The sequence below is a fragment of the Marmota monax genome, unplaced genomic scaffold, assembly GCF_021218885.2.
Source record: "Marmota monax isolate L192 unplaced genomic scaffold, Marmota_monax_Labrador192_F-V1.1 WCK01_AAM20220418_F8-fsc00251, whole genome shotgun sequence".
NCBI lineage: Eukaryota > Metazoa > Chordata > Mammalia > Rodentia > Sciuridae > Marmota > Marmota monax.
In genome coordinates this window covers 2083474-2101492 of record NW_026694546.1, presented here as the reverse complement: position 1 = coordinate 2101492, position 18019 = coordinate 2083474, and the positions used below count along the sequence as shown (strand labels likewise).

General features: G+C 41.1%; 2 pseudogenes; both read right to left on the bottom strand.

The window, feature by feature from the left end:
- Positions 1 to 1709: 1709 nt before the first annotated feature.
- On the bottom strand, positions 1710 to 3169 carry LOC124076651 (pygopus homolog 1-like; annotated as a pseudogene).
- Positions 3170 to 6308: 3139 nt separating this feature from the next.
- Positions 6309 to 8639, bottom strand: LOC124076655 (Bardet-Biedl syndrome 7 protein-like; annotated as a pseudogene).
- Positions 8640 to 18019: the final 9380 nt, after the last annotated feature.

Below are 18019 nucleotides of genomic sequence, written 5' to 3'. Positions count from 1 at the left end.
TGTTTTCTTTGATATAAGGAGGCTGATTCATAGTGGGATAGGGAGCGGGAGCATGGGAGGAATTGATAAACTCTAGATAGGTCAAAGGGGTGGGAGGGGAAAGGAGGGAGCATGGGGTAATTAATGATGGTGTAATTTGATGATCATTATTATCTAAGTACGGGTATGAAGACATGAATTGGTGTGAATATACTATGGATACAACCAGAGATATGAAAAATTGTGCTCTTTGTGTGTAATAAGAAAAAAAGAGGTACACTTTAAATATAAGGGCATAGGTAAGTTGAAAGTAAAAGAATAAAAAAAGACAAGCACGTGTCTTCCTTATTTTGCTGGTTAACTGTTACTGAACACAGGTTTGGAAGCTCCTCCCATGAAACAGTCTAGTGTTTGAGAGACGAGTGTTGCCAGGGAGAAAGGAAGACTTCATTCAGGGGCCAAATAATGCAAAGAGGGAGCTCTGCTCATGAGTGAACTTCTCGGCTCCAGGGGGCCGATGGGTTACAGATATAGGACACGCATAATGACAGGGATAGGCTAAGAAAGGGGAGGGATAGCTGTGTCTGTCCTGGGAATAGGTGAAGATCTTCCAGGAATGTGGGTGCCATCTCTTTTCACTGTTTGGTGTTTCTGGTCACGGTGGTTGGTTGGTGTCTTTAGCCTTGAAGTGGGGAGAGGAAAAGGCTAGGCAAGTCTATGTTGAATAAGCCTGTGTTTAATTTTGGACAGAACATACCTTAGACAATCAAGATGTCTATGTCCAATTCTGAATAGAATCTGACCCAAATATTAAGGCAACAAAAGAGACAGGAACAGAATGAAGACAGAGAGGCTAAGTGTTTTTTGCTTGTTCAGCCACTCATCAGACATCTGCAACCCAAGTGAAGAAGCAGAATTTTCAGGAAAAGTGGACTGCAAGTCCTTGAAGAGTAATATAGGCAACCATTGTTACCATAACCCACGAGTCAGGGGTGTTATCTATTGGAGGCCATTCTAAATTACGGGTTTATCTGAGTCATCAAAAGGCAGACGGGTTGCTTTTCTTGGTGTGAATCCACTGACTGCAGATTGCTCAGATTAAAGCTAACACCCTACCTTAGCTCACAGCCCTAGATTCAAATGCAGCTCCTAAAGGTGGGCATAACCTCCCTAGCCCCAAACAACTTGTTTTTCCCTTCTTTATCCTGTATTCCCCAAGAATCCTGCCACACTGAAAACTTTTGATGTATTTCCCTTTAAATAAAGATTCTGGACCTTTTTCCTTGTTCAACTCCAGTCCCTGCCAGGTCTGTAAAACTCACCAGGCCCCTGCTTTGAGAACTATTTTATATCTTTTTTCCTTTTTTTCCTTATTGATTACTTTCAGACTTTAATTTCCCTAGTAGGTTCACACCTCCAAGCAGGAATCTACTCTTTCAGGGTGCTGTTAACCCCGACAGTTGTCTACAGCAAAGCTAGTATATTAAGGACACTTCAAACACAAAACTACTGACCCCATTCTTTTTTTCTTTACCCCTATATATATATCATTCAATTTAAGAGAGCAAAGACAAAACAAAAGTGGCACTAGTAATGATGTGAAATAATAATAAAAACTGAAAGGTAATGTTTTTGTGTGTACATTCAAAAAATATAAGATATTAAATCCTGTATCACTGAACCTCTGTAATACACAGATGTAAAACTTTGCTTTTAGTTAATGCCTGTGACTAAGCATTACTGACCACTGAAGGTGGTCCAAAAGTTTCTCTAGTGGGCATTAACTGGACATCTTCATCTTCCACACGGGTGTCACAGCCCCAGACTGCTTCTTCAGGTAGGAGGCCATACACTCTTTCAGTTATTCCAGTACAGGTCTTCTGAAACCACTTCTGAGGAGAGGCCTCACATAAGATGGCATCCTGATCATCAGCCACTCCATTTGTACAAATTCCACAAGGATACATGAATGAATGCTCATGAGTTTAGATGGAGACAGCACTTATAGCAGTTTTTGGTGGTACAAGCATCTACTGCTCCTCTAGGTGTCCTGGCTTGTTCTGGGTCCCATTTACAAGGCTGTTATTTGTAGCTTAAGTGCTACTCAAATGGCTGTTTTCTTGATTTACTGAATTGTTTTAACATTTTTTTAAAATTCAATATTACTCTGAGTCACTGTATCCTCCATATTTAAGTGAGGGGGATGATCAGGTGAATTTTGATTGGTGTTTTGGGTTCCTCCTTGACTAAAGTCTTGTTTTGGGAGGTGGTGCTTTTGCCTGACCAAAAGTATTTGGGGATAGAACAAAGAATGATTAGACTCTAATGGAGAAGTAAATTTTGAATTATTCCCAGGAATAAAATTAGATGCCAAATCAGAATTGATTCTTGGCTAGCATTCTGTGGAGGAACCTGAGGCTTTCAGAGGATTTTGTCTCAATATCGATTAGGCATGTTAACATTCTTAGTACATTTTTATAAAATGGATTTCCCAAACTTGAATTATTGTGTGACCAAAAGTTTACAGCATGAGGTGGATTAAAACCCATGCCCATAGGATTCTGGGGAAATGGATGTGGCTGATTCCTGAGTAAGGATCACAATATGGGAAGAAATTCTTGGGGGGCAACATGAGGTGACATTCTGAATGCCATTTAGCTTCCAAAGGCACATCAGGGCTGAGACACTGATGTGATGAAGGTTGTGGTGTAGGAAAGAGTGTTATAGTTGTCGTCAAATGGATTAGCAGTCACTAGATCATCAAGGGTTTGGATTTGGTGGAGGAACATACTCAGACAATGGAGGAACGGGTTCCTATGTATTTGTCTTGTATTTTTTCTTATGTAGGCTTCGTAGTTGTACAACTGGACCTCCTAACCCATCCAGTCCACTACTGCCACCTCAAACTCTCTTCAGAGAAATGGGATCCTTCTCCTGTTCTGCTGGCACTACAGAACACCAGGCATGACTTCTACCACCCACCCCAGGCTGCGGGGATCAGTCTCTTTGCTGTGAAAGGTAAAAGCAGCTTCTTTCCTTGCTGGTGTGCTGAAGTTTGAGAGGTGCAGCTTATGGTAGCAGGAATGTGGGCCTGATCACCTAAGTCTTGGAGTGAGCAAAAGATTTAAACATTTACTTAATAAAATAGAGAGAAATCACCATCAATTACATGAAAAATGTTGAAAGCCATCATCAGGGAAATGCAAATTAAAGCCCCTGTGAAGCACTACTGTACACATTAGAAATGCTAAAAATTCTAAGATGATGATACCATACGTGGTCAAGACTAGGAGTAATTGGAAAATTTATGTTTCACTGCTGCTTTGCAAAATGGTATAGACACTTAAACAACGTGGCAGGGTCTTAATAAAATTATGTGTATGTTTGCAATATGAACCAGCAGTTCCAAACCTAGAAATGTATGCAATATAAATGAAAGCTCTATCCACAAAATTGTACATGTATGTTCATGGAAGATTTATTCATAAACCCCAAACTGAAAACAACCGAAATTTCTACCAATGGGTAAATAAATCTGTTGTCGTGTATTTAAAACAGAAACTGTCTATAAAAAATAGCTTGAACCAATAAAAAAAATTGTGGTGTTATTGTGATGGGATGCTACTTAGCAGTAAAAGAGAATGAAATACTGACATACACTGCAAGAATTAAACTCAAAACTGGTGACTGAAAGAAGGTAGAATCAGAAAAATAAAACCTGTATAATTCCATTTACATGAAAGCCTAACGACTAGAAAATCCCAATCTATATTGCAAGAATCAGATTTTTGGTTTCTTGGAGACAGAATTGGCAGAATCGTCTGGGAAAGAATAGGAAATTGTTGTAGGTGATAAAAAAAAATGTTCTATGTTTGTTTTTGGTGGTGGTTATACAGGTATACAAATTTGCCAAAACTCACTAAATTGTGAGCTTTAACTGGGTACAACTTGTGATACACAAACTATTTCTCGTTAAAGGAGATACAAACAATTGGGTCCAGCTAAGTACATACTTATGAAGAAATATACAGTGCTAAATATAAATCTTAATAGAAAAGAAACGTTGAAATCAATTATCTATGATTTGATTCTAAGAAGCCAGAAAAAGAATGGTGATTCATATCCAAATAAAAGAAAATGAAAGAACATAATTAATGAAAAAGAAACTAGCTGTATAGTACATCAGAAATGGTATTTGCAAAGATTAATAAAATGTTAAGTGCCTATAAAGCTTTAACACATGAAAAGAGAGTATTCAAATATTTCCAATATAAGAATTGAAAAGGGGAATATTACTCAAATCACAGCTATAAAACTTTAATAATAAAATATCTTGAACTATTTAAACCCCAAAATTGTATGATTTGATAAAATATGGACAAATTATAAACAGACAAAGAAAACCTTATGCAGGGATAGAATATTTCAATAGTCCTATGTAGTAAAAAGTTAGATTTATAATTTTAAACATTTTCTACAAAAAAAAAAAACTCCTGCTCATTTATGTCAACTATAATACCAATAATATCAACCTTACATAAACTTTTACAGAGATCCAAAAGCAAACACAAAACAAGAAAAAAATGGAGTAATTCTCACATCATTTTAATGAGCCTACCATAATGTGAAATAAAGTCAAGTAAAGGAAACAGTGTGAAACATCACATGGTACCCCACAGAGATGTACAAATTTTATGCATCAGTTAAATTTAAAAATAAAAAAAACTAAAAAAGGAAACATATAAGACAATATGGAGAGACATAAAACCCTATTAAAAATTAAAAATTTGACAAATCTTATACTAAAGTACATTAAAAAGGTAATATAATGTTTGAGCAGAATCTAATTTAAGAATGCAAAGTTGCTTTAATATCCAAAAATAAGTCCACATAGCTGGTCACAGTGGTGTATGCATGTTAATCCCAGCCACTTGGGTGGTAGAGGCAGGGGAATTGAAAGTTTGACACCAGCCTCAGCTATGTTGAAGAAATCCTGTCTCAATTTTTTTTAAAAGGGCTAGGGCTGAGTGGTAGAACGTGCCCATGGGTTTAATCCCAATAACTAAAAAAAAAATAAATCCACATAGACAAATTTTGAGGATATTATGCCAAGTGAAATATCACAAAAAAGACAAAGTTTATGATTTTCCTTATATTAGGGAGCTAAAGTATTCAAATTTGTAAAGACAGAAAATAGAATGGTAGTTTCAAGGGGCTGGGAAGTGGAGAAGTAGAGAATGGTGAATTGTTGTTTAATGGGTGGTGAGTTCTGGTTTTGCAAGATGAAAAGAGTTCTGGGCACGGATGGTAGTAATGGATACACAACAATAGGAATGTCATTAACAGCACTGATTGTAAAAAAAATAACGGTTAAGTGGCAAAATTTATTGTTATATGTATTTCACCACAATTTAAGAAAATTTTATGGAGCAAGGCATATAATTCAATCACAATAACAGAACTTGAAGAATTATTCTTACAGTTGCAAAACAAGTATTAAATTCAACAACTGTCCAGGATAATCAACCTCAGAAAACTAGGATTTGAAGAAACTTCCTTAATGTGATAGACATTATCTAAATTTACCTCATCTCATACTAATGATAAAATGATTTGTTTTCCTTTAGATTTGGAGGAAAAGAATGCAAAAATGTCTACTATCTCTACTTCTAGAGATCCTAGCCAGTACAATGGAGAAAAAAATGGTATAAAGATTATAATGGAGGGGCTGAGGCTGTAGCTCAGTGGTAAAGCGCTTGCCTCGCATGCGTGAGGCACTGAGTTCGATCCTTAGCACCACATAAAAATAAATAAATATACATAAAATATACAACTAAAATATACATAAAATTTTTTTTAAAGATTATAATGGGTAAAGTAACCTGGTTTCTACATATACACATGCTATTTATGATAAAGTAAAAACTGAAACATAGAAAGTCCAAAAGAGTGAACAAACTATTATAAGAAAGAAGTGAATTTAGCAAGTTAACTGGTTATAAGACTGGCTTTGAAAAAACATGTATGTGTGTGTGTATATATATATATATATATATATATACACATATATACATACATATACATATACATACAAAATATATTAGTTATATATACTGTAGCAACAATCAGAAAATGAAATTTTAAAAATAGTATTTAAAATATCAAAAATATCAATAAAGGCTAACCTAACAAAACCACAACTGAAAATATAGCAAAACTTCTGAAATTGAAAAGAAAATGCAAGACTTCTTTTTGTGTGTGTGTGTGTTTTAAAAATAAGACTTTATTTTTAAACAGTTCCATCTTTCAAAAGAAACAGAAGCTTAAAGTCAATGTATCTCAAATATATTTAGTTATTTCAAGCTGGCTTGTAATTTGGCTTTAACATTTTGTTTAAAAGACCACTTCTTTGGGACTTTGCCCTGTTTATCTTTCATGCAGCATCAAAGAAAGCAATCAATGCATTTTGATCATAACTGTCCAGAATCTGCAACAGGAGAGGTACTTTGGTTTTCACATTGGTGCCTTTGAACTTAAACTTATCTATGAAAAGATCGGTGATCATACCGTAGAGCCTTTCGAGGTGTGCAGGCTGCTTCTTGTATTCTTCCTGTAGGTGGTCAGCCTCCTCTAGGATACAGCGGTACTCTGGTATCAGGAAGTTTGTGTTTCCTTCATGAACTTGCAATTCCTTCAGAGCATCGATCAGCTGCACCTTCTTGGCCAGGAGGAGCTGGTATTCCAGCTTTGGGTGGATCAGCATTAAAGTGTGTCTGACGGATACTTCATTTATCTCGTATGATATGTTGAGGTTAATTTTCCTTTTTGTAGCTTCTTTAGAAAGCACATCTTTTAGGATGGATATTGTAGAAATGTTGTCAGATTTAAAAACTCCTTCTCCTTTTCTGTAGACACTCTCCAGCTGGGTGTCCAGGAAGGTGTTCTGGAAGTGGAAGGTCACGCACTCTCCTGCTGGAGGCTTCTCTGGAACCTCAGGCAGGCAGAACACCACCCAGGAGTGGACCTCAGCAAAGCTGAACTGGCCTGTCAGCGTCAGGGTGTTCATGGGTCTGCTGTGGTCAATGCAGTGCGTCCTCTGATGGAGAGAGAGGGGCCTGATGTGGTACTGGCGCACCTGGCAGGTTTTGGGCTGGATTCTTGGAGTCACATAGGCTTGAAGTGTGCCATACTGGCCTTCGATGGAGAGGATCTTCAGTTCCAGCCGTGTGGTATTTGCTTGGCAGCGGTAAGTGGCGAGAAGAAAGTTGTCATTTGACTCGGTCGGAGTCGCAGCTGCTGAAGCTGACAACTGCAGAGTTCTTATCCACATCAAGCAGATCTATGGGGACATCGCTCTGTATTAAGACGTTGTCTATTGCGGTCTGCACCTCTAGGATGAGGCTGTAGCTGGCATCATCTTTATTTAATGTGAACTTGTCATTTATGCTAAATGGAGGTGCTGCTGATTTTGCTTTGCTTGACTGAGAAGACTGCTGATAGTTCTCTCTTTCCTGTAGCACCTTATACTGCAGATGTTCCAACTCATTCCGTAAAGAAGAAATTTTACTCTGCATCTCCTGATTGATCTTGAGCTCTTCTCCTGGTCCAATTTCCTTATGAACAGGCTCAGTTGTCAGACCTGTGACCCAGCCTGAGTAGGTGGACACCACGATTTCATCATAACCGTCTTTCCCTACACAACCACCTTGGATGGACGTAACACTCTCAGACAATGCCAGGTCAAATCGCAGAACAGGCTCCTCTGTGTTATCCAGGCTGTACACTTCCACCATTCCATCATCTCTCCCAACAAGTAAATCTTTAACCCCATCACCCATAATATGGAAGCTGTCAATACACAAAATACCTTCCCGCTTTCTCTCATTTCCAACTTCCCACTTGTGCACTGGCTTGGATGTGGTGATCTGAATAAGCCCGAGCTTCCCATCTGCTGTTCCAAACAAGAGGTCTTCCCCAGAGTTGCCTCCGTTTCCATTGTGCAGTGCTAAGACAGCAGGTGGGCCAGGAACTTCAATTTCATACATCACATCAGAACCCTGTAAAACCCTGAGCACTCTGTCCTGGCAGGCCAAGATGGGTGTAATCTGAGGTACTCTTTCCACTGGAAGGCAGATGACATCATTGATTTTGTCTTCAGAAAGGTAATAATGTTGGTCTTTGCAGTCACAATAATGATTATAGATGTAACTTGCGCTGAGAAAGAGGTCAGAGCCAGATATGTGCATAGCTTTAATGCTCTCAGTGAGGTTCGTTTCAAAAGAGAGGAACTGTTTTCCTCTCTTGGTGAAGCCTCTAATCTCAGATCCTGCAGCAATAAAGATTTTCTCCTGAGGTGTATTAAGAACCCCTCCCAGCTCCAATCGGGCAATCTTCTGCCCTGGTAAGGTCTTGAATACTGCCACTGCTTCTCCTTTCTTCATGCCAAAGCACAGGACTACTCCATCATGATCTCCAATAACCACCTTCTGTGCCGCTCTGCTCTATGTCTTGACGCAGGAAGTAGCTTCATAGTCTTCTGCGAGGTCACTCCCACCTGTGAATAATCCGCCCGGTTTAAAACCAGATCCATGCCGGCTGCGGGGGGCGGCAGGGACTCCGACCGCAGCCTCGGGGCCCCACAGGCCGCCGCGCCCTCAGCGGTACCCGCCCGGGCTCAGCTCCGCCAGGGACTCGGCAGCTTGGCGCGGGGCGGCGGCGGCGGCGGCGGCGTGACCTAGACTTCTTCATAGCCAAAACAAAAATTAGTGATATTAAAATATCTACAATAAATTCAACTTAAGCATGTCCATAGATTGAAAGTGTCAATATTGTTACTACATCTATTCTTCCAAAATTAATGTGTGTATTTTAGGTAATACTAATAAAAAATTCCAGCTTTTTGGTATGAAATAATTTTTAAAAAATTATTCATAAATTGATTATGAAAATGCCAATGACCTAGAATAGCAGTTATGGTTTTGAACAAGAGGAATAAATTAGAAAACATATACTACCAGTTTTCATTAACAACTTTTGGTATTGGTACAATAATAAACTAACAGGACACTAGGACAGGGTAGTGTAGAGGACTTTCACATATATGATGATTTATCATACATGTTCCACTACATCTCAAGTAAAGAGGGGAAGATGTGTTTTCAATGAAAATGATGTTGAACAAATTTTATATATAATTATCTAATTGTCAACTGGTTCTCCACTCCCCTTGCTACATAATTTTTTTAAGGTGGATCATAGACATAAAAGTGAAAAGTGAAACTGTAGATATATGAAAGAAAATGTAGGAAAATATTTTATGACCTTAAATTAGGGAACGAGGTCTCAAACTGAGCATAAAAAAAAATCACAATTTTTAAAAAAACAAAAAATTACTCTTGGTCAAAATAAAGAACTTCTATTCATCAAAGTACATGACTTAGAGAATAATACGCAAGATTTGAAAGCCAGCCTCAGCAAAAATGAGGCACTAAGCAACTCAGTGAAACCCTGTCTCTAAATAAAATACAAAATAGGGCTGGGGATGTGGCTTAGTGGTTGAGTGCCCCTGAGTTCAATCCCCAGTACCAGGAAAAAAAAAAATGCAAGCTGTGTGGGGAGATTCTATTTGTAAAACAAATATCTTTTTTTTTTAACTCACAAAATTAAGTACACACAGTGGTTTATTGTTAATGTATACATCTAAAAAATCAAGTTATATACATTGTAGAAAAGTGTTTTCTGAGAAAAATATTTCTTCCAGTTGGAAAATTCTTCTAATCCAGTTCAGTGTCCATCTGTATCAGGGTCCACCTATGTACTGTTCTCTACTGAGGGGCCTTAGGAGGACCCTTTGAAGTGGGCAGATGGCTCCATGGGCTTTCTTCTGGTTGTGTTTAATGTTATTTCACACTAGTATATTTAGGGGTGCCACTTCCACTCAACAGATTGTACTCATTTCTCACACGTTTCACTCACTAATTCATCAACCTCTGAAGGGTCACTTTGTGTCCCCTTGGTCAGCCAATCATCTTCATGACAAGATTGTTGACGAGTCCTTCATTAACTTTACTTACTTCTCCTGAGAGAACAGAACAGAGTTCACTGGCAGCTTCCACTTTCCAAAGCACCAAACATATCACGCTTTTTCAATTTTGTCACCAGTGCAAGACGACTACAGTAAGCAACACATGCTAAGGCTTCCTGTTCAAATTTGCTGATTGCCACTGTTCTGATACCCTTTCCTGTAGTCATCCAGTCCTGCTTCTCTGTTTATTTAGGCAGGGAGAGCAGAGCTTGGCATCCAGGCACCCTACCAGGGCAGAGGGGGCAGCACTCAGAGGGCAGAAGCAGAGGGCATCACAGACTGCCTGCTGCCACCCTAAAGCCTCTCCCTTGCCTTGTTCTCAAGGGACCCTGATAGCCAGGGAGGGCCTGGGCCTTTCTGTGATTTTTTTTTAATGTAATACATATATCTTAAAAATACCTTGCATTGAAAATGAAGTATCCTACAAATGAACAAAAAGCCAGAGTCCCTTGGGTTAAAGAAGGGTATTCATAAAGTCAATAAGAACCTGAAAGAGTTGCAACGTTATTAGTTGATGAGGATATGTAAATTAGACCCCAAATGAGATAACAGTACACACTAGAACCAGGATGTTACAGTTTGAATCTTGACTATCCATCATAAGTCAATATGATAAAGGATTGGTCCCCAGGGTGGTGCTACTAGGAGATGATAAACCTTTGAGCACTGCGGTCTTGTAGGAGGTCGGTAGATTAGTAGGGGTGGGCCCTACTAATCTGAAAGGGACTACAGGCCAGGGCCTCTTTGCCTCCTTCTCCAGTTTATGACGAAAGCAAGTTTGTTCCACTACTTATTCCTGCCAGGCTATGCTGTCTCCTCCCTGGCTCAAAGCAGCAGAGCCCATCAGTCGTGGACTGGACCCTCCAAATCTGTGAGACAAAACAAACCTTTTCTTTTTATAAGTTCGTTCTCTTAGGCATTGCATTTGGGAAAAGAAAGCAACTAGCACATCAGCCATGGCTCCTTATCACTCCATTAAAAGGGCCAAATCATGGGGATGCGATATCATCCCCATCCCCTAATCCAAAGGACACTCTTCAGTGCTTATGTCATTTTGACCTGCTAACTATGCTCCTCTTATTGAAAGCTTTGCCTAAGAGATTTATCTGTTTAATGATATTTAGCTGGACATTGTGGGGAGCTGCCTTATAGGAGCCAAGCACCCTTAGCCTAGAGTGGTGGAGGTGTGGGGACTGGCTTATGCTGGGGTGGTGGCTGCCCCTGTAAGCAGGTGGACCCACCTCTGCTCATCAGGGGAGCAAGGCTCTGGGACTGGGCATTTCCTAATAGGAGTGGGCTGCCTTCTTGTTCCTTTGTAATACTACCCTCTACCTTTTATGGATGGAATGTTCTATCCAATGGCTCCCCACAATAAATAGAGCTTCAGGACATGCCCTCCCTGTGTCTCCCCCACCTCCAGTGCTTGCCCACCTTGTGGGAGTTTACAGCTGAAGGCGGAGAACCCGTCCTGAAATGCCCCAAGAAAAACGTATTTTCTGTGTCTGTGTGATCTATTCGTGCCCACCCCAATTCACCCGAGTGACCCTGGTTCTGTAGCCTGCATGGGATGGAGGATACAGGACATTATTGTTTTTCATTTTTGGATGAAAAACGGCTGATTGATCTGTTCTCCAAGGTTGGCTTTTTTTTTTTTTTTTTTTTGTCTATTTCCAAATAATACTGCTTTGAGCAAGATGATCATATCAGTTCAGTGGAGGTGAATTAGGAACAAAGCACCAAGCAGCCTGAGCACAGGAAAGAAACATCAATCAGGCACCCATGGAAATGCCTGTCAATCAGCAGGGTCTTCTGGCCAATCCTGGATTTCAGCCAGTTCCCCCCACCAACTCTAGCAGGACAAGGGACTCTAAAAATACTTTTTCCTGTCCCAAGCCCTTCCCTTCCTGCTGCAAGCTTCATAAAATTCCAGTCCAGTGAAGCTCCCACGTGGTTTCTCCTCAGACCTTTCTTCTGTCCACTCTGTTGGTCTGATTTGAGTTCCACCCTGGAGTGACATCTCAAATAAAGCCTGTTCGGAGGCCTTTCTAAATCTGCCTCCTTTGGTTACCTCCCATTGCCTGACCTCACAGTAAGTTTGAGAGAAGTCCCCCAAACACAGAGAAATCCTCAGCAAATGAGCAAAACCTTGTCTCAAAACTAAAAAAAGAAAAAGGACCAGAGATATAGCTCAGTGCTAAATTGCCCCTGGGTTGGATCCTATTCCTTAAAAAATTTTTAAAAAGAAAACAATAATAAACTTAGACCTGTATAGCATTTACCTTTCTAAGGAAAACTTAATCAGTCCCTCTGAGATTGTGTAGCCAAAGAGAAATTGTACTGCACTGATTTGAAAAATGCAGACACAGGGCTAAAATGATGAATGATGAGGAGGTGCTGGGGACTAGTGGGATGGGGAGAGGGAGTGGTTATGGAACCTGATTCAGGAAAATTCTCAAGATTTCTGAGAATGTACTTCATGCCAATAAACTGAATCTTGTAAAAATCAATAAAATCTTCAATTTTAAAAGAAAGTAGTTTTACTGAAAATATAAATACATGAAAGAAAAATAAGGAAAAAATGACAGGGAAGGATATGGGCATCTTAGTTGTGAACAGGTATAAGGGGGCACTCAGTGGGTGCTGCTAGCTGAGGGGTCACCAGGACCTGCTGGCCTGGATCTGCTGGCCTGGATCTGCCACCGCAGGTGTTTCTGGCTCCAACTCTCTCTCAGGTGGTGGAGGTAGTGGAACAAGCATCAAATGTGGCCCTGAAGCTGCAAGAGGAATAAAAGTCACCAACTATCCCTGTTCCTTACAGAGACAAAATACTTTATATGGCCTTTCAGAAAGCTCCACACACAAACCCACCCCTTGGAAGTATTCCCAGAATGCAGCAGATAATGCCAGCTCTGCTTCTCATTGCTCCTGCCCCACCCCTGTTTCTGGAAGATCTGCTACGCATGTCCAGTCTGTTTAACCCCCTCCTGCTTACACTGAGCACCCCAGTGTCTTCAAGTTCAGCTTCATTATTCTTCAGCTCAGGATTCTTGAACAAGGCCAGAACCATGCAGGCTTGATGCACCATGTGGTGGCCTGTCACAGTGACCTGATTCTAAGTATTATCAGATGGATAGTAAAGCAAGTGTAAATTAAGGGGCGAGGAGACCATCCTAGAAGAAGGGGAGCAGCAGCATGAGAGGCCTGGCCTTTTCTAACATGAGGTCAGTTTTCTTGGCACCCCACTGTTCAGAGGAGCAGGCTGAGGCTGAGAGAGGTGCAGGGCCAGTTCCGGGACTCCTCTTTATGTGACCCTGTCACCCTGGGTATGGCTTACCTTCCCAATATTATGTCCAGCTTCTGTTGGGTGGAGGAACTTAAGATGGTGGACATGGAAGAGGGGTAGTCATCTAGGAAGGCTGGCTCCAGGGTCTCCACCAGGTTCCCCAGGGAGTTTGCCTGGAACACACATACCATGCTGATTTCATCCACCTCTGCAGCCACCTCTCCCTTCTGGGGTGGGACATTGAGGAGACACAGAGTCAGAGGCCAAACTGTGACACTCCAAGCATGTCTGAGGCTGGTATTCATTGCAAAATGCAAAGCCCATAGCAGTTTGTTTCTGAGGGGAACAGGAGAGCCCCAATATAATGGCTGGCAGAGTTCAAAGTGGAATTCCTGAGGGAATAGTTAGAAACTTAAGCAGGTTCAGGCCATTTTGTTTGTTAGCTGATAAGAAGTTCCTGCATTAGGAGCATTATATCATGAGTCCCAAGAGAGCATCACCTTCCATGAGAAAACAGGCTTATCAAAGACAGGAGGGTCCTGAGGTGAGGGCACCCAGGACAACATTTTCTGCGGCACCATTGAAATGGCTCCAGGAGAGGATGAGGTCCTGGTCCCACAGCTTTGGAAGTTTGAATGGCTATGGGAACTGGCTCCACAAGGAATTGTTGAAGCCCATGGGGCCACAGCTCCTGTTCTCAGAGTCTGGGCTGTGATTCTTGAGACAGCAAGTGAAAGAAATAAACCAACTGGCAAAGAAAGGAACCAAGTGTTAAGAGTCCCCTGACATTCTGGCTGATCAGAGCCCAACTAATCCTGATGATGTGTAAGACTTGGAGAGTATGTGGAAGGACAGTTGGGCTACTGCCAACAGGACACCTGGGTCTAGGAGTTATAGTCAGTTGGATGGCAGAATGCAAAATCATCAAAAAATGGAAGTAAAATAGTGTTAGTGTTGCTGTTCTGATGTTGTCACTAATTTGGGGATAGTGACCTTGCATCAGGCTAAAGCTAAGGCGGGCAGAGAGGGTGCTGATGGGCAAGGACTTGGTGCTCAGGTTCCTCGTGGTGTTAGACTATGTCCATCCATCTCCCGGCCCCACGAGGAAGGTGGTCAGGGTGGTGTCTTGGCTCTGAGTCCCCTGTGTTCTTTTTTAGGCCCTGACTATGGAGTACCCTCTGCTCCCATACCCATAGTGTGGCCCAGCTCCTTCCCAGTAGTGCCCAGCCCCGCCTCTTCTTCCATCAATTTGGTGATGATGTTCCTGCTCCACCTCTCCTTGATGAGACCCTGTGGAGAGCATGTGTGGAAGCTAGCAGTGAGAACCAGGCCCTGCTTGGACTTTTTTTCAGACTGTTTCTGCCCCTTGTGACCTTCTGTTTCCCAATAATCATACAGACCCTGTGTCTGAGATTTCTACCCTGGGATGACAGTATATGACACCAAGGACCCAGGATAAAGCCTAGAAATTCCCATTTCCCACCTCCAACCCTGTCCTGCGATGACCATGATAGGACATCAAACTCACCGTCTCCAACTAGCTGCTCCTACCTCAGGTTCTAATTCCTCCAAACTCAGGAGGAAGGTGTGCAGGGGTACTCATGACGGTGATCTGTTCTGTGTATGCTGAAGGAATAATTTCAGTCAAATGCTACAAATGGCACTCAGAGAGTGGGAGAACTCAAATTTTATTTTTACACTCATGGGCCCAGAGGAGATCAGACTCCAAATTCTGTGCCCCCAACCCCAGTTTCTCACAACATTTGTAGGCTATCTGGTCTACTCTATATGATAGAAGGCTATGTGCTGGGTTTCTAGTGGGAAGATATATTTGGAAGCAGAGTGTGATAAGGGGAGAAAATGGCTATCCTCATAGGCCAGATCTCTTGTCTTGGGGCAAAGCCTCAAAAGGAGCTATATTTATACTTCAAAGGGGAGTAGTGAGATTCCTAGAGTTAGTTATTTATAACCCAAAAGGTAGGGACCTATCATTAATTAGGTTTCCTGAGAAAGCACTGACAGGAATTGAAGGGGAACTCACCTTTCCCCAGGCACTAGTTTTTCTTATAACCAGGCCTAGTTTTGCCACAAATCACATTCCCCCCACCTGATGAACTTTAAACTCTTTTAAGGGGTATCATCTCTGTCCATATACTCAAAGCTAAGCTGCTGGTAACTCTGGAGGCCCATTTCAAATTTCATGGCCTCTAAGTGGGAGGAGATAAAGTGGGTCAGCATGTTAAGAATACAGGGGCCAAACAGGAGTGTCAGGAGGAGCCCAGGGAGGTGTCCATCCAGCAGTAGGAGCTAGGAAGCCCAGCTACCATATTGCTCCAGAGCTCCAAGAGTTAGCTAATTCCTGTCTCTTTTTTTGTCACCTGCTCTCAATTGCTCTCAACTGTTGAACCTCATCCCTGACAATCCCTGAGTGGTTTACATAAGAACAGAATTCCTCATTTAAAAAGAGGCAAAGTCCTCCCTTTCTAGCTGTTATCAAATCTAGCCATCTTCAGTTTTGTAAGACTACTGAGAAGGAGAAGTCTAATTGGTCTTGTATGGCCACTAGCTTGATGTCATCTGCTGTGTCCCTGGATAATTGATTATAGAAACTAGCCTCAGATGTGTAGGTGGTGGATTTATCAGTATCAACTGCCTCTTTAACTGGAGAGTGTTGTTTCCACGGGCCTATTCCTGCAACTTTAATGGCAGTGGGAGAGGTTAATATGATAATATGGGGTCCCCACTGTTAGGTTGCAGTAGCTCCTTCTTCCAGTTTTAATCCATACAGAGTCTATGGCTGGTGTGGGTGCACTTAGTGTCTGTGTGATAGGGGACCCCTCTTGTGAACATCTCTAGATGTCTGGTGAAGAGTCTTTCCTAAGGCCTGGAGCTGTTGGGACAGGCTAAGCTCATCTATCTGATGAGGATCTACACTTAGTTTTTTTTTTTTTTTATTGCAGGTGGGGGTGTCCCAAAAAGGACCTCAAACAGGGATACGTTGTGTTCCCAGGTGTACAGTGGGCCTGTAGGAGAGCTTTAGGGAGGAGATCTACACATGAAATCCCTGTTTCCTGACAGAGTTTAGCAATGGTGTGGTTCATCCATTCAACTTTCCCTGAACCCTATGGTCAGTAGGTGGCATGTAGCTTCCCTTTGATTCCCAATATTAGGTGATGCCCTGGATAACTTCCTGATGAAGGTGGGCCCATTGTCTGACTTAAAGGACAGGAGCAGGCCATATTTGGGGATTATTTCTTTTAACAGATCTTTGGTCACTTCTCAGGCCAATTCTGTTTGGGTGGGTATGGCCTCCACCCATCCAGTATCAGGATCCCTTGCTTGGTTTGACTGGTCTAGCTGCTGGTTAGCTTTGTTTTGGGCACAAATTACACACCTCTGTCTTACTGAACTGAATGAAAATGAAAAGAGCACTTCAAAATTTGCGATAAGCCATTGAAGTCTACCTAGGAAGAAATCTGTAGAACTAAACACTTGAATTAGAAAAAAACTTTCTTTATTTTCTTTCAGTCATGTTTTGTAGTTTCCAGAAGTTTTTCACCTGCTTGGTTAAATTTATTTCTAGGTGTTTTATTCACACACACACACACATTTTTAAAATTTATTTATTCTAATTTGTTATACATGACAGCAGAATGCATTTCAATTCATAATACACATATAGAGCACAATTTTTCATATCTTTGGTTGTACACAAAGTAGAATCACACCATTTGTGTCTTCATACATGTACCTAAGGTAATGATACCCATCTCATTCCACCGTCTTTCTTACCCTCATGTCCCCTCCTTTCCCCTCCCTTCCCTTTGCCCTATCTAAATTTTCTCCATTCCTCCCATGGCCCCCCATCCCAATTATGGATAAGCATCCACATATAAAAAAAATTGGCATTTTGTTTTTTGGGATTGGCTTACTTCGCTTAGCACAATATTCTCCAACTCCATCCATTTACCTGAAAATGCCATGATTTTATTCTCTTTTAAGCTGAGTAATATTCCATTGTGTATATATACACCACAATTTCTTTTTACATTCATCTACTGTGAAGGGCATCTAAGTTGGTTCCACAGTTTAACTATTGTGAATTGTGCTACTATAAACATTGAGGTGGCTGTGTCCCTATAGTATGCTGTTTTTAAGTCCTTTGGGCATGAACTGAGGAGTGGGATAGCTAGGTCAAATGGTGGTTCCATTCCCAGTTTTCCAAGGAATCTCCATACTGCTTTCCATATTGGCTAAACCAATTTGCAGTCCCACCAGCAATGTATGAGTGTGACTTTCCCCCCAACATCCTCGCCAAAACTTATTGTTATTTGTATTCTTAATTAGCTACCATTCTCACTGGAGTGAGATAAAATCTTAGAGTAGTTTTTCATTTCTCTAGTTGCTAGAGATGTTGGACATTTTTTCATATATTTGTTGATTGATTGTATATCATCTTCTGAGAAGTGTCTGTTCAGTTCTGTGGCCCATTTATTGATGGGTTATTTGGTTTTTTGTTTTTTGGTGTTAAGATTTTTGAGTTCTTTATATATTCTAGAGATTATTGCTCTATCTGATGTGCATGTGGTAAAAATATGCTCCCATTCTGTAGGCTCTCTTATCGCCTCACTGGTTGTTTCTTTTGCTGAGAAGAAGTTCTCAGTTTGAATCCA